The sequence below is a fragment of the Lissotriton vulgaris genome, chromosome 3_1, assembly GCF_964263255.1.
Source record: "Lissotriton vulgaris chromosome 3_1, aLisVul1.2, whole genome shotgun sequence".
Taxonomy (NCBI): Eukaryota; Metazoa; Chordata; class Amphibia; order Caudata; family Salamandridae; genus Lissotriton; species Lissotriton vulgaris.
In genome coordinates, this window is record NC_141689.1 from 1,456,827,013 (window position 1) to 1,456,846,996 (window position 19,984).

Here is a 19,984-nt window from a genome sequence, read left to right on the forward strand (position 1 = left end):
AAGTAATGCCCACCACATTCTTGGGGGCACTCCCACCACCTGGGGGATTACCACTAGTGGTAACAGGAGGTTTAGGAGTATTACCTGGGGGTATATTTCCCTTATTGCCATTTTTAGGGCAACTGGCATCACTTTTGTAATGGCCCACCTGTTTACAGGTATGACAATAAGGTTTCTTTTGGTCTGAAGGAGTGTTCTGGGACCCACCACCCTTGTTGGAGTTTTGGGGCCCTTGGGAAGTCTTCTCTGTGGATTTATCCCCACCCTTCTCTTGAGGCTTGGTTGATTCCTTTTTCTGGTCACCACCCTGGTTTTTATGCCTGACCCTGGTTCTGACCCATTTGTCTGCCCTCTTACCCAATTCCTGTGGAGAGGTCAGATCAGAGTCTACCAGGTGCTGATGTAATAACTGGTTCTGACAATTATTTAAGATTTGCTCCCTCATAATTAGATTATACAATCCTTTAAAATCAGTAACCTTACTACCCAGTAGCCAGCCTTCAAAAGCCTTAGTGGCACAATCAACAAAGTCAGTCCAATCTTGAGACTGAGTTTTCTGGGTGTCTCTGAACAGCATCCTGTATTGTTCAGTGGTTAAACCAAACCCATCAACCAGTGTATTCTTCAAGATTTTGTAATTGTTAGCATCCTCCACCCTTGTGGTGAGGAGCTTATCTCTACCTTTACCATCAAAGGAGAGCCACAAGATAGCTGCCCACTGACTTTGGGGAACACCCTGCACAGTGCAGGCTCTCTCCAAAGCAGTAATCCATTTGTGGATGTCATCCCCTTCTTTAAAGGGGGGCACTATCTTATTCAGGTGCATTGTATCAAAACTCCTTTCCCTATTGCTAGGTTTGCTGCCACCAGTGGGCTGTAGCCCACATAATTCTTGCTCTCTAGCAAGGGCAAGTCTCTCTTTGGCCAGGGCAAGTTCTTCCCTTTCAATCCTCAGTTTGATTGCCCTTTCTTCAGCTTCATACACTCTCCTCTTAGGGGAAGACATCCCTCTATGAGAAGAGTTGAGAGAGCCATTGGTTCGAAGGGATCTGTTAGAGCCTCTTGATAGAGACCTAACTCGTCCATTCCCAATGTTAAGCTGACCTGAGAGTGGGCCCAGGGGTCCCCCAGTACCAAGCTCATGTCTGCTTAAGTTGGACCTGGTTAGTCTAATGACTTCTACCTGTCCCTTATTTGCCTCATCCCCTGACAACTGGTCTTCATCCTCATCCTCAGCATCATCTGCTTCCTGGAGGGGATGGTCCTGGCTATCAAAGGGTCCCTGTAAGGAGGGCAAACTTCCTTCTGGATTAGAAGGGTCTGGGTTACCAGCCCTACTGGCATCATAAGCCTCTAAGAGACCAATCAGAAAGGAAGTGGTGGGGTTAGACCCCTGTTTTAGTTTCCTGAGAGTACACACTTGTCTCATCTCATGGAAGCTAAGAGCAGCATATTTAGAGGGGACCTGTGGAGGGTCCACTGACACAAGGGGATACTCAGAGTTTCCTCCTTTGTCTGACATGCTGATTCTAGTGTGGTGTAAGTGATGCACCTACCTACACTATGTGTTTCCCTACTGATCCCTTGCTAGGAGTTGCAGCCAAGGTGTGCTAAGCCTTGAGGAGCTGCAACAGCTGGTTCAGTAGAACTCAGAGTATTCTAAGCTTAGTTATATGTACTACCAGTACTTATGTGATCTTTCAACAAGATATTCTTAGGATACGTGTGGTAAAACAACAGCAAGCTCAAATCCCAACCGCTGCTCACCAATGTGAGAAGGTGGCCTGATATGCAGTGCTCACTATTCTAGTGAACACTATGTATCAGTCCAGCAACCCTTATTGATGATTGGTTGTAAGTCAACCTTATAGACCAGCTATCCTAGTAGGGTGGATACGAGCAGTCTAAGGCTAAAGACTCGAGAGGGCGTGTTAAGCCAGCTGTTATACCACATATACCCCTTGAACACCAAGTGAAAGGACACCACACAAGTGTTATGAAAATAAACAGTTATTTATTAAGAATCACAACAGCCCTGTACTCTTTATGAGGACAGGGTACTAAGCACAAACCAAAACTCTTACAAAAATACTTAAGTTAGCACAGTATATACAAATGCCCGAGGGGCACGGAAAACCATATACTTGAAAAGTGGAATGCGAAATTACTAGCAGGTAAGTACAGTACTAATAGGCTTTGGAATCGCTAGGACTTGGCTATAGAATCGTTAGATTACTTCTAGGAGACCCAGGGGACTCGGGTGCAGTGTGTGCACTCTCACGCGAGATGCGGGACAAAGTCTATGGTAGCTAGAATTTGCAAAGTTAGTGTTCTCGGGCGAACCCGACCTGGTAGGGAGAAAACGAAAGTAGATCCTGACCCTTGTATAGTGAGGCTATGCTGGGGCACCGAAATGCCGAAGTTACCTAGCCCAGGGGCTGCAGCTGCATAAGACTCAAAAGACGTCGGGAATCCTCGTTGACGGACCAGGAGCCTGGAAGAAAGAAGTTGCTGGCAGGCGACCAGTGAAGAAAGTTCGGTGGATCCAAGCCTGGATCGATGGAATATGACACCTGAAAGCAGAGGGGACCAAGTTCGAGACTACTAGCCAGTAGTCAGTGGGCACCAGGAGGGCACCGGATGGTAGCCACCTCGACAAGGCGTGTGGGTGACGCTGGGCTCGGAGATCTCACGGACCAGGAGGCGTTGTCGGCGACCAGGCAGGAGGATCGAGCTGTCCCACGAAGATAGAAGCTGTCGGCGTCGCTGGACCCCGGATTGGGCAACAAAGCCTTGGCAAATTCAAGCCCACGCGGTGGACCTAAAATGGCGTCTGGAGTGGACCAGGAGGGTCCGGGGTGCCTCTCTTCAAGAAGGAAGCAAGGGCCAGTCTGGAGCAACCAGACCAGCAGCAGTGATGTCGTCGGGCGTCGTTCAGAAGGCCACAAGCCAGCCGGCTAGTAGCCAAACAACGCGGTGCACAGCAAACAGCACAAGGGCCCCACGCAGATCGTGGAGATGCAGGGAGGCTGATCTTGGGTGCTGGAGCTGCGCAGGGTTGGGGCTTCTCGGACCCCAAAGAACTCACCCGTGGAGGACACGGTGGGCTTGCAGTAAAGATGTCGTGCAGTCTTGGCGATCGCCGGTCCCTCGAGGTCTCGACGCACTCACGGTTCTCAGCTTGGCTGTAGAGGTGAGTAGAGGTCAGAGGTGCCAGGGAAGCCGGGTCTTATCGAGCTGGGTCGTCGGATTCGTGATGAAGGACTTGCAGCATACCGCAGTGTTCTTTAGGATGGTTTTGTCAAAAAAGCAATTCCCTTTGGCCACACTTATCAACACAACATAAAAAACAACTGACAATGCAGACAAACTAAAGAGCAGTGCAGTAAAAACCCAAATTCTGAAACAACAAATAAATTACCAAATGTACAAGTTTATTAAAATATCATTAAAAACCAAGTAAAATTAGGTATAGTCAAAATCAAGGGAAAACAGACAATAAAAGGAACATACAATCTTCACAGTTCATCATATAAGTTCCTACAGTTCCAAAGGAGGGAGGAATTCAATAAGGTTATATTCAGTAACAATCAGAATAATCCTTAGCTAGTCATATGAATTCTCTCCCCCAATCCTCAACGCGTTTCGACGGGCAGGTAGAATTGCAGCTGTCTTCTTCAGGAGAGTTATTAGCTGTATTCCCCAGAGATACTATGGTCAAAAAGAGAAATAAGTCTCATCATCAGTTTCTAAACTTTTTAAACAAAAATTATACATGAGGATACAATCCATCTGCTAACCAGAACTTGAAAGTTTTAACCACCGCTCAATACAATATAACACCTTTCATCGACATTTACATAGTAAACATTACAACACATTTACAAATCATATTATTACTCTTCTTCAGTTGTTTACAGTTCATCACATTTTCCATAATATACAGTTCATCACGTAATCAATAAAAAACTGTGATCACGACATAGTGTATGTTTTAAGCCACCTTCGTGTTTGATCCTAAGCCACACATGAGTGGCCAAAGAGCACATTTATATATATAGTTCATCAGTAATACTCTCTGTTGCCACATCAGGCACAATTGTTAGGAATGGTGATTGCGATTCCAATTTGGCTTAGGTTGTTTATCTCCTGGATTTTATAGTTGACCAGGCTAACCCCAGATAATCGGTTAGTACTGACCTTTAGAGTGGGCGAAGAAGAACAGATAGCTTCCGCTTGGTCTAAAACGGGCAATTTTCTTTTCTGAGCCAAGTATACGTATAGACTGAAAAAAATGTATAGAAAATACATCTTAGAAGCCCTCCTTGTATTCAGTTGGCTGTTGACTAGAGGCGAGCTAGAGTCTTCACTCGCTCGGTAAGTAGTCGTCTCACACGGACCTGACATACCAGGTAAAGTTGCCAGTTACGGCCGCCTATAGAGTTCTTTTTAACTATAGATTTTACACACATCCGATACTTACAACTAGTATTTCTTATATGTTCCTCTCATTGGTCGGTGCACTTAATTCTCTAAGCTTGAACCCAAGAACAGTTCTTCGTAGGGTTATACCTCCTAGAATAAAGCAAATATCTCACTATACATTTTCTTACGTAGCTGGACAACATAATAGAAGAGATGGGCCGACTATGCTACTTACGAATAAAGTCTTGCAGTATTATGTGCACGCGGTAGTTAGGATATATCGATTAAAACATCCCACAATTGGGAACACTGTAGAGAAAATGAATGGGATATATTCAGTTCCCATGTTGCATACACATAGGGCGACATGAACTTACACTAAGCCTACACTTACTTTAAAAAAATGTTAGCGCCAGCTAGTAAGTGATATGGGGCTGCATTCGTCCTCCCATTAAATCCTAAAATAGAACAAATGACTCACTATACATATTCGTTTAAAAAACATATTTTAAGTATGGAAAAACTGACTGTTCTACTTACACATTGATTCATATAGTCTAGTGTGCACGCGGTAGTTCCGATGTATAGATAAAAACGTCCCAAAAATGGAAGCACTATGGAAAGAGTAAGATCAAATATCTTCAGTGCCCATGCTGCGTACACGTAGCACGAAACCAAATAAGGCCGAGCTATTACTCACATAAGATAGTCTTTTCGCCAACTCTTAAATGATATGGGGCTGCTTACGTCTTCCCATTCAGTGGTGGCTGCTATTCCTACAAAAGTTCCAAAGCGTAAACACGCCTTAGTATCAGAGTATTTACACCAAGGGGTTAGTTACACAGCAGGTACACACCCTACGAGCTAACACATACCTCTTCATTGAATCCGGTAAGCTTTCCGCGTGCCTTCACCATGGAGTGCTATCCCTACGAAAACGCCGTTTAAGTACTTTATCTCGGCGTCCGAATGCGGAAGTAGAGGAAAGACCGCCGATGATGATCATAGACATCGAAAGAGGCCTGCCGATAGGAGGTCGAAATAGATTGCCATAGCAGATCTTTTTTTTGGGTATCTAAATTTCTAGCGGAATATGTTAAATCGGGTATTATTCCGATCGGCTTACAGGTTCGTAATGAACCGGGTCTATTCACTGACAATAAAAAGTTTCTAGAAACATGGACACTGATCTCTAACAGGTGCAGTAGAGACTGGATGCTCCTCATAATAGAAACTGCGCAAGGACTCATTATACTTGAGCAGGAAGAAATAGACAAATTAGAAACAGAACTAAAAGGGTGCCCTGCTCTAGAGGAAGCAAAAAAGAAATTAGCTGAGATAAACCAAGATGTTGAGGGATATAGTGAATACCTGATAAATAAAAAAACAAATAAACTGAAGAAAGACATTGAACGCTTCTCTGTTGAGAATGTATATCCCTTTCTCAGAGAAAACTACTACCAAACCAAGAACGAGGGTAATTGGGATAGACCATATACCTATCAAACTTACTCCAGAGGAGGTAATAGACGTGTCACATTTTCAGAAACCTCAGGCTCCGGCAGTGAGGAGGAGGAGTGTAATACGAACGAAACCGGTATGAATGTCCGAGAACAGGAAGATTTTTTAGAGTCCCGCCCAAGGAGACCCCAGAGATTCAACGGGAACCGAGCGCGAGGACGGTTCAATGGGAACCAAGGACAAGGACGAGGACAATTCAACCGGGGCAACTCCCAATACAACCGTGCACCTCAACAGCAGGAATACATGAGCACACGGAGCAAGCAGTACTGGAGACCTGCAAACTACCAGTAATAAATTTATCTAGTAGAGAATTAAGTAACATTGAACTCAACATTCTAAGCAAAGGCTTTAGCTTTGTCCCCACAACCACCATAGATAGATTTCAATTGGAGAAAGACCTTAAGGCCTTCTTTAGAAAGATAAGACTGAAGCGCTTTTTTGAGAACAGAGAGAGTAGAATCACTGAGAACATCACGGGATTTAAACCCAAATCCACTTTTACTCCTACCGTAGGGATGATAGGAAAGAATGTCGAAGCCTTCGAGATAGCAGTAGAGAGTGGAGTCTTCAAAATTCTTGATAAAGAAAAGAAAGTACCCTCATACAACATATCGAAGGCAGAGAAGGAGGCACTAGATAAGCTTAAGAATGACAACTCGATAACGGTGAAACCTGCCGATAAAGGCGGTGGAGTTGTTATCTTTGATACCACTGACTATGAAAAGAGAATCAGAAAGATGCTTGAAGTGAAGGAACACTAAGCTCCTACTAATGCTTCCTGCCTTCTGGGAATTTCCAGGGCTTGTCTACAGTTACTGACGAATGCTAGAGATGAGGGCCATATTAGTGAGGAGGAATTCAAGTTTTTAAACAATACTGATCCCAAAACCCCAGCTATATATGGCCTACCCAAGGTTCATAAGCATAAATTGGATCCGCCTATGCGGCCTATCGTTAGTAGTATAAACTCTCTTCTTGAACCTATTAGTAAATATGTGGATCACTTCCTGAGGCCATTAGTATGCGAACTGAGATCATATGTGCGAGATTCCGCACATATTATCTCCTTGGTTGAGGGACTGCCCTTTTGTGAAGAGACTCAGTGTCTAGTTACCCTGGACATTGAGTCTCTTTATACCAACATCCCTCAAGATGACACAATTAATGTCATCGAAGAACTTCTGTCCCATCAGGATCTAAATGGGGCCAGCAAAGAATTCCTAGTGGACTGTGTCCGCCTAATCCTAACCAACAATGTTTTTCTGTTTAAAAATGAATATTTCAAACAGTTGAAGGGGACCAGCATGGGGGCCACCTGTGCCCCTAGTCTGGCCTGTCTTTATGTAGGCAATTTTGAAAGTAAACACATTTACAATGAACTGGCACCTTTTTTCGAGAATGTAGCGGGCTGGTACCGCTACATCGACGACATCTTTTTTATTTGGGAAGGTACCATTGCGGTTCTGGAAGAATTCCTCCTATGGATTAACCTGGGTGACCCCAATCTGAGGTTCACCTCTACCCACAGTACGACTAGGGTTGATTTCTTAGACATCTCTATTAAGAATGTGGATGGTTCACTAGCTGTGGAGCTGTTTACAAAGCCTATGGCTAAAAACACGCTCCTTCACTTTACCAGCTTCCACCCTAAATCACAGAGGGAAAGTATTCCCTTTAGTCAATTCCTCCGACTCAGGAGGAATTGTTCAGATGTCAACGACTACTACAAACATGCTGCAGTTTTAAAGAAAAAGTTTAGGGATCGAGGCTATCCAAAAAAACTTTTATCTAACTCTCTGAAGAGGGCCAGATTTTATGATCGTGAAGCCTTAATCAACAAATCTGACACCCAGAAAAGCCCTCTAAACAGAATTGTTTTTGCGACAAAATTTTCCCACATCAGCAACCAGATTAAGAATGTGGTCAATAAACATTGGCACATTCTTAATCATGAGGAAGATACAGCATTGGCCAAACCTCTTTTTGCTTTCAAGAAGAATAAAAACTTGCGAGATCTGCTAGTCCACACATACAAAGATGAGGGAAGAGAAAACCAAAGAACTCTTGACAACACCACTGTTGTTGGCACCTCTAGGTGTGGCAGTTGCAATATCTGTGATCAGTGTATGGCAGCCACTGAAATCACATGCAACAATAAAACTATTAGATGCAAAACTCACAATAACTGCAAAAGCAAAAACATAATATACATACTAAAATGTCCCTGTGAGCTTTTTTATGTGGGAGAAACTGGTAGAGAAGCTAGGATTAGACTGCAGGAACACAGATCTGCCATTAGGACCAAAAAGTTGACTGCACCAATTGTTTCACATTTTTTAGAGAAAAATCATGGTGAATGCGACTTCAAGTGGTTTATCTTGGAAAGAGTTAAAATAGGAAAGAGAGGAGGGAATATTATTAATAAACGCAAACAAAGAGAACAATGGTACATCTCTTACTTTGATACGGTAAGAAATGGACTTAATTCCCGGGAAGAGTGGGGCAGGCTGATTGGGTGATGATTGGTGGTTTCTTATCACTAATGGTATTGCCACTGTAGTTCCAGGTCTGGTACAGATCTGTTCCATTTACTTGATTTACTGTAGTACTTCATATACTGAATTCCGCAATAATGCCTATAACAATCTACTGCAAGGCTCTGGGAGCATTTGCGTATAGATATACATAGATACGTACTTTAGGGAAAAACAACGTTGGTATGCGCATGCGCGGTCTATTGACTCGAATCATGTTAATTTCTTTTAAATTCGACCGTTCAAATATACTAACGGAAATAATGGAAATCTAAAAGGCCCATTGCGCCTGAATAGAATAATCGTGAGCAATTTAGATACCCAAAAAAAAGATCTGCTATGGCAATCTATTTCGACCTCCTATCGGCAGGCCTCTTTCGATGTCTATGATCATCATCGGCGGTCTTTCCTCTACTTCCGCATTCGGACGCCGAGATAAAGTACTTAAACGGCGTTTTCGTAGGGATAGCACTCCATGGTGAAGGCACGCGGAAAGCTTACCGGATTCAATGAAGAGGTATGTGTTAGCTCGTAGGGTGTGTACCTGCTGTGTAACTAACCCCTTGGTGTAAATACTCTGATACTAAGGCGTGTTTACGCGTTGTAACTTTTGTAGGAATAGCAGCCACCACTGAATGGGAAGACGTAAGCAGCCCCATATCATTTAAGAGTTGGCGAAAAGACTATCTTATGTGAGTAATAGCTCGGCCTTATTTGGTTTCGTGCTACGTGTACGCAGCATGGGCACTGAAGATATTTGATCTTACTCTTTCCATAGTGCTTCCATTTTTGGGACGTTTTTATCTATACATCAGAACTACTGCGTGCACACTAGACTATATGAATCAATGTGTAAGTAGAACAGTCAGTTTTTCCATACTTAAAATATGTTTTTTAAACGAATATGTATAGTGAGACATTTGTTCTATTTTAGGATTTAATGGGAGGACGAATGCAGCCCCATATCACTTACTAGCTGGCGCTAACATTTTTTTAAAGTAAGTGTAGGCTTAGTGTAAGTTCATGTCGCCCTATGTGTATGCAACATGGGAACTGAATATATCCCATTCATTTTCTCTACAGTGTTCCCAATTGTGGGATGTTTTAATCGATATATCCTAACTACCGCGTGCACATAATACTGCAAGACTTTATTCGTAAGTAGCATAGTCGGCCCATCTCTTCTATTATGTTGTCCAGCTACGTAAGAAAATGTATAGTGAGATATTTGCTTTATTCTAGGAGGTATAACCCTACGAAGAACTGTTCTTGGGTTCAAGCTTAGAGAATTAAGTGCACCGACCAATGAGAGGAACATATAAGAAATACTAGTTGTAAGTATCGGATGTGTGTAACTTCTATAGTTAAAAAGAACTCTATAGGCGGCCGTAACTGGCAACTTTACCTGGTATGTCAGGTCCGTGTGAGACGACTACTTACCGAGCGAGTGAAGACTCTAGCTCGCCTCTAGTCAACAGCCAACTGAATACAAGGAGGGCTTCTAAGATGTATTTTCTATACATTTTTTTCAGTCTATACGTATACTTGGCTCAGAAAAGAAAATTGCCCATTTTAGACCAAGCGGAAGCTATCTGTTCTTCTTCGCCCACTCTAAAGGTCAGTACTAACCGATTATCTGGGGGTTAGCCTGGTCAACTATAAAATCCAGGAGATAAACAACCTAAGCCAAATTGGAATCGCAATCACCATTCCTAACAATTGTGCCTGATGTGGCAACAGAGAGTATTACTAATGAACTATATATATAAATGTGCTCTTTGGCCACTCATGTGTGGCTTAGGATCAAACACGAAGGTGGATTAAAACATACACTATGTCGTGATCACAGTTTTTTATTGATTACGTGATGAACTGTATATTATGGAAAATGTGATGAACTGTAAACAACTGAAGAAGAGTAATAATATGATTTGTAAATGTGTTGTAATGTTTACTATGTAAATGTCGATGAAAGGTGTTATATTGTATTGAGCGGTGGTTAAAACTTTCAAGTTCTGGTTAGCAGATGGATTGTATCCTCATGTATAATTTTTGTTTAAAAAGTTTAGAAACTGATGATGAGACCTATTTCTCTTTTTGACCATAGTATCTCTGGGGAATACAGCTAATAACTCTCCTGAAGAAGACGGCTGCAATTCTACCTGCCCGTCGGAACGCGTTGAGGATTGGGGGAGAGAATTCATATGACTAGCTAAGGATTATTCTGATTGTTACTGAATATAACCTTATTGAATTCCTCCCTCCTTTGGAACTGTAGGAACTTATATGATGAACTGTGAAGATTGTATGTTCCTTTTATTGTCTGTTTTCCCTTGATTTTGACTATACCTAATTTTACTTGGTTTTTAATGATATTTTAATAAACTTGTACATTTGGTAATTTATTTGTTGTTTCAGAATTTGGGTTTTTACTGCACTGCTCTTTAGTTTGTCTACATTGTCAGTTGTTTTTTATGTTGTGTTGATAAGTGTGGCCAAAGGGAATTGCTTTTTTGACAAAGTCAACAGTTGGTACCCCATCCCTTTGGTAGAGGGTCCCTCTCGCTTTTATTAGAGATTCTTTAGGAAGGTGCCTGCGGATGCAGGGTGACTACTCCTTAGCCACAAGGGAGAATCTTGATGAAGAAATCTTGAAGTCCTTTCGCAGAAAGTCGTGTCTTGATTCCAAAGATGATCTAATTTGAACAGGGGGCCCGCTCCCATCTTTATACTAAAAAAGGGGGCTGACCCGGTGACTAGGTCCTGCCTATGGGTGGGACTAGGAGGGGGGTGGTTACACCCCTCTGCCATGCCGGACTTCCCCAGGCCAGGGGCTGGTGTGCCCCTGGAACTGGTTCAGACTGGCCTATGCGTAGTGAGCACCGGGGTGCCACTCAGCAGTCACCTTCCTGTAAAGCCCTGCCTACCCAGGATACACAAAACCATGTCTGGGACGGTGCTAGCACCGCCCCTGACAGGAAACCCTTTGTCCAGGCCTCCCTCGCTGGAAGGACTCCCAGCAGCAGGAGGTCAGACTCGTGTCTGTGGTGGCAGCATCCATTTTGTGGAGCTGAGGCTTCAGTTAACTTTAACCGGGGTTCACAGTTACATACATGTCGTGTCCCTCTAGAAGGGTGGAATGCTAACCCCGTCGCCAGAATTGGCGAGGGGTTAGTATTCCAATTCGTATGACACCTTACTCGACATGTTTTGATAAAGCAATACCAAAGTTAGCGAGGATTATAATGCACTTAAGAGTATATGGTATGAGATATCATGGAACAGCTATTAGGACTTGGTTCCGCAAGCTGCAGACAGGCTCAGCTCATGCCAGAGCACCATCTCACACGATTCCAAGCACTCTGCCTTCAGGATTGTCAAGGCCTGCCATAGGAGTGACTGATAGGAATCTGTGTGTCCATTTTAGGGTTAGGTATAGGTATACTACACCTACAGCAAAGGGTGATTACACGACTTTGCCCCAGCTGTCATGCAGCCAGTTGTGTCAAATTTAGGAGGCCAGCCAGGGGTGGCATAATACATGCTGCAGCCCCTGGCAGCCCTGGGTACACCCATGTCCTGAGTTACAGGGTCTGATAGGGTGGCCCAGTACCAATTGGAAATGCACCTAGGGTACATGGAATCCATTTTAAAGAGAGAGCAGTAGGCCTGGGGTCCTGATTGGCAGGGTCCCAGGTCGACTATGTCCAAAACCAGCTAAAACACAGGGCAAAAAAGTTGGGGGCAACCATAGTCAGGAGGTACCTTCCTACAGTTACCTTTTGCAGATCAGGCCTATTAATAGTAGGACAAGGAAACAAATACATTGTACCATTAGGATGACCTAGTTTACTTTTTAACTGGTCTCTCAGCAAACTATTTGGAATGCACCACAAAGGTTAAGAACATTTTAATTATGTTTCCATTTCACCCTAGTTGTAAGCTACTTACTGGACAGAAAGGCCACCTTCCAGAAAGAACGAAATAGACACCTTTTTTAAATGACAGAACAAACTGTTCAAAAGTCTTTGGCACGTTTAATTTGTTCCTTTGTAGCTCTTGTTGTATTCTAGCGTTATAGACTGTTTGCTTTCTCAGTACCCCCCCCCCCCCCCCCCCAAGATAAATTGACAAGTGACGGGAGTATAGAGTGCAATAAAACAAAACATCACTGAGAGGGCACTGCCCCTAACATGGGAGGTGGGTTGCTGAAAAGAGCTGGGTTGTTCAGAGGCTCTATCCTGCAGTTCTGGGGGCCAGCAGGAGCAGAAGAACTAGCATAGTGGAAATCTGACTCAGACAGCTGACATTTATAAGAAAAATATTTGCTCTCGGGACCAAATGTATTTTAGTAAAGCTCTTTGGTGAGGTCTTATGTGAAGGATTGGCTTAATGGCTCATCAGAATGTACCATTAATGAGCACCTTAAATGCAATGTCAACCCCTGCATAAAAATCAGTGTTCTATATGTACGAGACGCAGGTGCTGTATGGATTTAAGCAGTATTCCGTTCATTACCTATGCACTTTTTCTGGTGTTCCTTCCCATTTTTCACTTGTCACAAGCTTCATTTGGTAGACGACCATGTGTAATATTAAACAGGTCCACGTGGAGCAATCTGTCATCCAAGTAGCTGTAGTTGTGCTGTGGACTTTAGGTTCCAGAACCCACATCTCATTTGGCCTTGTTTAAGCTGCTATATTCTGCATCTTACTCCCCTTTTCTTGTTTGTACCTCTTTCATTCATGCTATTGCCTATTCTTCTAATCAAGGCACCGTAGCTAGATTGCATAAAGTTTTCCAATGCTATTTTGCACGTTTTCTCTTTAGGTTATAGGAAATGGAGAGCAGATTTTATTATTGGGGGTAGATAAATAGACATTTTGCCATGGGTTAGCATCACAAAAGTGACGATACCTGGCACAAAATGTTTTTTTACCAATTTACTTTCCGTAGCAAAATCTTCGAATGTACCTAACAAGTAATGCAAAGCAGGGCGAAGAATTGCTTTGCGCTACTTAGCTTTAAGGAGGGTGTTACATGGGTGGTATATGGATGTTCCCATGGAACCACCCACGCCTTTTGACGCAAAATCCTATCTACAAACAATTGTAAACAGGAGAAGTGTGGCTCAATGGTTAGAGCGGCAGACCCTGATGCAGAGGTCTGGCCCGGGACCAGGGTTCAATTCCCCACCTCAGCCGGTCTTGGGCTCAAAATTCGACAGACCTGATCATTCTGGCTTCGGTGCCTATTCCAATCATGGAGTCCCACTCTGCAACTCTGGGCAATAGCTTGCTTAACCCCTTCACTGCTGATGACGAGCTCAACTCGTCATCAGCCACGGTGGTTGTGTGCGGAAGACGAGCTGAGCTCGTCATGTAACGCGGCTTTTGGAAAAAAGCCGTACAGCAGAAAAATTACCGCCGCAGCAATGTGGTTAATCTCCACAACGGCCCCCACAACGCTAAGGATGCCTGGCCTCCACCTTGGGGGTGCCCAGGAGTGGATGCCTCACAGGGAAAGCCAGGATGGGTTCCACAGCGGTATTCGTACAAGCGCCTTGAGACCCTCGCGGGTGAGTAGTGTGCTATACAAGTATCAATTTACATTTACATTTAAACAGAGTAAAGCACCGAAAGTTAATGCCATCTGAAAGGAGGCGTTAAGAAGAGAAATGGTTTCATTTCTACTTTCGTTTCCTACGTTGCATGCGTGCTGCACTGTGCAGCACTCATACAAAGTGAGAAAAGTGGTTGAACTTGCATAGGCATACTATTTTATACCGGAAGGGCACCCTTCCTGTACAAAACCTATGCTAGTCTCAGGAATGCGCTTTAGCACTATGGCGCTAAGGTGTGTCTCTGGCGCAGGCAGCTGAAATAGAGAAGAGAGAGCCATATCTCTGTAGATATGGAGCACCCCTGAATCCTCTGACACGCAATGCAGTGCAGCATTTTTGGCAGCTGCACTACGTTGTGTGACTTATTTGAAAATGTTCCCCCAGGATTGTGCAAAGATACCCTTCACAATCATTTTAAAGTTTTTTTAAACTTTATCATTCACAAACTTTGGAAAATTTTCGAAGTCTGAAAAAAGACATGGAAAAGATTGATTAATTGTTGGTTTTGTAGAAAAAATCTATGCAAAATCTGTTTTCACTAGAAAAAATATTTTTTATGATTTTCCGTGTAAATTTTCAACATTTCGAAATAAAAGTAAACATTTCTCTGACATCTAGCTTGCTATATGATTCATTGTGGACAATGCTTCTTGCTCAGGGGCAAGCCATAGAGCTAAGTGAACTGTTCTCCATTTTTGGCGTTCTCATATAGTAAGAATTGGCACAAACATATTTCTTTCCACTTTTGAAATGCGAGGGCCTCATTTATGAGACTTGTCGCATCGCTGCATGAAAGAAGCAATGCAACTCTACTCAGTGTGCCCTCTTTGAGACCCGAATGATGCGTCATATTGATTGTATGACACACCATGTTGCAAGGAATTGCATACATCAGTATCTGGCGGTGCAAAAGTGGCGCATTGCTGGAGCTGTGTTGGAAGTGTGACGTAACTCCAGCAATGTTCCTTTCACATAGGGCATGTCCTATGTGAAAGAGTCTACGTCACCCTTACGCCTGCTATGAGGCAGGCATAAGGTTTTGATGCATTAGTGTTTTAGAAGTGGCGCAGCTAAATCTCATAGATTTCACTGTGCCACTCCTACAAACCTTTCTTGCAAGGGAACGCCCCCACCATGTATACATTATACCTGACAAAGGTATAATGTAGCGCAGGGGTTTACGAAGTGAAGCATCTGCCTAGATGTGTCACTTTATAAATATGGTGCAACATGCATATTAATTATGCCACCACTTTGTCTGATTCAGTACCAACTTATTTTCCAGGAAATCAAAGACATTCACTTTTGTGGAGAAATGAGGGGCGCACAATTTCCTGGGACTCATGATTTCCAAAAGACATAGGGCAAATTGTGAAATCACTCACGTGAAACGAAGACAACCAACCTCTGCAAGCGTGTCCCTGTGAAGACTTCAGTGGATGCTTCAACTAAACATACTTATCCAATCCTGCAAATACATGCCCGTCTTCACCCCACCAAGAAGTGAAACTGGGAAACAGAATCACACACCATAGCAGGCACCAAAGGGTATCCAACCCATATATGCAGAAAACAGCAGGGCACCATTCCATGATCGGGTGGATGAAAGGCAATTCCGAGCACCTCTGAGAGAGCAATAGATACGCTCTCTCATAACATCATCACACCTATGCACATTAAGGGACCCCACAAGCAATAGGAAACCTACAGTCTCAAACAAGAAAAACACTTTTCACAACAATGCTCGGGAAGATGCAAAACACCAGGGGCCATAATGTGTGGAAGATGCGCTGTCTCTGTCTGCAAGCGACAAATAAAGACTTTGCAGCTTATTACAAATAAAGTGATGCCCTTGTGGCGAAAGAGGAATCCTGGCTGCCCTGGTGGTAGCGTATTAGTGAAAGACAGAATTGCCAATTGAAGCAGTTCTCTGTTTTTTTGAGTACATGTGGCACCAACATGCACTTCAAAGAGTGGACAGAGTTCCCCCTGGAGGTGGGTGCAATGAGTGACTGCACCCACCTACAGGAGGATGTCTGTAAGGTCCATGGGGCCCCCTTTTTCCCTCCTGGGCTCAGTCAGTGTGTCCTCAGAGGAACAGAATGAATGTGAAACACATCTTTGTGAGGCACAGTTAGTTTGCCTCTGAGGCATCCTTGCCTGTACACTAGTGTCCATAATATGGCACTGGCACACAGGTAAAGTGCTTCCTACAGTTGTATAGGGCCTCTCCCCAATGCAAATGAGGGAATGCTTCATTAGGATAGCACAAGTGCTACATGTGCGCAGGCACAATCTGTATTTTGGAAGGGGCCGCTCAAGCATCTGCATCCCCTTCTACAATATCAAAATGCCTCTGGGGTGCAAAAAGAGAGTGCATACACCCATTGAGCCCAGGGAAACACTTTACTTAATATGACCTTAGCACTCTCACAAAATAACACCGTCAAGCCATCTCGAATTGTCTGGCAGAGTTTACATGTCTCAATAAGAATGGAACATTAAAGTCACCGGAGGAGCCTGAAGATAGTCTCATAAAAGTAGTGAATGAGAAGTAACAAGAGCATAAGGTAAACAAGTAAGCAAGAGATAAACATAGAGTAAACCAGGATCCACCAGGATGAAAGTAGCAGCTGTTGTGTAGTGGGCTCTAGGCCCACATGACAATGAATAACAACACAGACTCAGTGTATGTGGTTACTGGAACTGGCCACGAGCACTTGCACCCGGGCCCTTTTTATTAACAGGCTCACGTCACAGGTGATCCCTGTGATGGATGCATGTGGGGTGCATGTGTGCCCAACCCCGCAAGGGAGTGGTTAACAACTCTGTGTCTGCTGAGACACTAGAACGTGCCTCGCAGGACACAACATTCCTCCCAAATTTTATTGAAGACCAAACACTCATTAGTCCAACCTGTAGGGGTAAACAACAACTAAATATACACCACAGAGTCCATCAGCTTCTTGTGTCAGGCATCACGGAAGAGAGCAGACCAGTATGGGTGACTCTGACTGCAGCAGGACGATCTTGGCAGGCACACATAATTTAACCTGGGTAGTCCAGGACAGGAATGCTGGCTTGAAGATGTCAGCTGTACTCTTGTAACATGCAGGTGGAAACATGACCTTTGGTCGGAGGTGGCTCCCCTTTGCTGACATTGAGAATGGTATGTGGTAGGTAATAACAGTCCATTAAACTTGGTGTGTCAAGAGCATGGTTGGAATCCATGTGAAAGTTCACGAAATTGTTGCTGGATTGAATGAAATCTCTGTTACACTATTTTGTTGTATCCGGTAACCTGTCGGTGGGGAAATGTCTCTTCCAACTCTCCCGCCTGGGGAGGCCCTTTTGTCGGGTTTGCCCCAGGACTGCTTGTGGGCTGCACTGGGGCTGCATGTGTGATGACTGAGGCAGCTGATAAACCACCAAGGAGCCAGCACCTAGTCGCTCGCACAAACCTCATGGATGGATAAATCTTGGGCAAGACATGCTCTCGCTGCCGCAGTTCAGGTGTAAGCCAGGTTAGCAGGCATCCTCTGGGACTTCTTGTCGGCTGGTTTAACAACAGCGTGGGACTCCTGTCCATTGGTGCCCATGAGATGGTATCGTTTGACACACTTGATGAGGACTGGTGTGATGGCATTGTGGTGAATCCGGACACCAGTTGGTGATGACTTGCCTGGATGGTTGCAGGCCTTCAGTCTAGAGTCGATCACCGAGAGTGGGGGTGGCCAGGTGCGTCTATTTCCTTTGTGGTGACAGTTACATCCATGCACTTGGACTCCTTGGGCTATTAGGATATTGGTGACAGTGGCAGAATGGACACTCTGAGAAAACATGAGTCATGAGACTCTGCACATACTTTGTGGTTTATTCTCGGTCTCCCGCTGGGCTGTTGCCAGTTCCTTTTCTGGTTGTCATCTCCTTCACTTGCTGTTGATTTGTCAGGATTTGCTCCTTTTGCAGCTCTGGTTCTCTTCATCATCCAGCCCGGCCACTCACAAATTCCCCTTCAGAACTTGGTCAGTTGTCCGATTCTTAGTGTGGACCCTCCAGTCACACTTCCACGTTTCTTGCTGAGTGTGGTGTCATGCACATGGCACTGAGGATGTCGTGGCCGTTGGGCCTGGACGACAGGTGGTGACGATCGACTAGGAGAGGAGGTTTCTGAAGGGACTCGGCAGCTGCATGTCTCTGCCTTGCTGAAGTTGTTCTTTTACCTCTGGCATCTGTGGTCAGGAGCAGGAATGCCATTCGACTTCGACTGCCGACACTCGGGGATGGACGGTCACACTGAGAAGCGTTGGGGAGCAATGCGGTTTAGCGCTTGATGGGGCTTACATTTGGTTCTCCCTTGGGGCTGTCTCCAGGGACGTCAGTCCGCCTTGGTGGCTGCTTGGTGTCTCTGGGAGTGCTCCTGGCTTGTGGTGCTATGAGTCCTCGAGCTTCTCCTCTTGTTTTCCTTAATGTACCTATGTTTGTCAAGCTCTTCCAGGTGACAGGATTGTCACTCTTGTTTTTGCTTCCTCTCCAGGTTGAGTGACATGCACCATGTTCCAAAAAGGCCAACCGGGCCTATCAACTTCAATGGTCTCTGGACCATGTGGGCGAGACTTCTGTCGCTCTTCTCTGCTGTGTGGCGAGCATCCACTTGTGTTGGGTGCTCCTTAAGGCAGCTTCTTGAAGCTCTACTCCGGGTGTCCCTCTTCTGGGAATGACTTCCACAGGCAGTAGGGAGCTGTGGTACTAGCTGGCCACTTGCAGTGTGCTACTCTCCTCTTGCCTGTCTTGGGTCCCTGGCGACTTCGTCTTGAGGCAGTGTGAGGGAGGACTTTGTGCTGTGTTTGGCCCACTTGGGGCTCAGTTGCTGCTGTGGAGATGTAGAGGATCTCCCTGCTGTACCAGCAGTGCTTCTTTTCTTTGGAGAGATCTCCTTCCCTCCTGGGCATTTACCCGTGCTGACGCGCTTCTGGGTGCATGTGTCACACACCTCGGACTGCACATGATTCATATTTTCTTGGGTGCCCTCTTCTGCCGCCTGGTGTGCCTGCGCTTCCTCCTTGCGGTGGTGATCGTTCACCACAAGGGACGTGTGGCGCCCTCTCCTAACTTGTGGTGGCATCAGATAGCTATGCGGGGGTCCACGCACATTCTCCTTTCTCCCTACACTTTTCGTTGAGCATGCTTGACTCCTTTTGTCTTTGTACTTTTGCTGGACCTCGTTTGGCCACTCGATCCTTCTCTTGGCTGAGATATCTTTGTGTTTGTTGGGTCTCTCAGGGGTTTTCCAGTCTCTCCCCTTTTTAACAGTTGGCACCGCCCTCAGCTCTTCCCTGTAGTCGTACTGGGAGCAGTGCTCAGTCTCTTAAACCTGTCTTGCCTATGGCTGGGCTACAGTCTCCTTCCTTGATGCGAGTGTATTGGTAGTCAGCAAAAAATTTCAACTGGCTGGCTTTGGCTGCTGCTGGCTACCAGAGGGGGTTCAGTCATTGGTGCTAGTGTTGTGGCAGGTTGCTGACACCGTGGGACACTGTAGATGCCAGTGTGGAATTGTAATGCAGCGACTTCTCAGTGTGTTTAACAGTTTTTTCCTTTTATTCCATGTGCAATACCCTTCAATGGCCAGCTGATGGCACAGTGGTTGCTCTCCTTTCAGGGTACCATAGCAGAAGACGGAATGGAGGCAGACTGGCCTCTTCTGTACTGGCAATGTGAAGAGGAAGGTCCACTCACCCAGATGGAGGCACGAGGTGCTGGCTGATTTCTTCCTCCTGTGGCAGGGTGCAATTGCAGACAGTAGGTTCCAGACCACTGCAGTTTTCCATCGTGTGATACAGCAGCTTCTCCTGCTGCCAGTCACTTCTGACACGCTGGC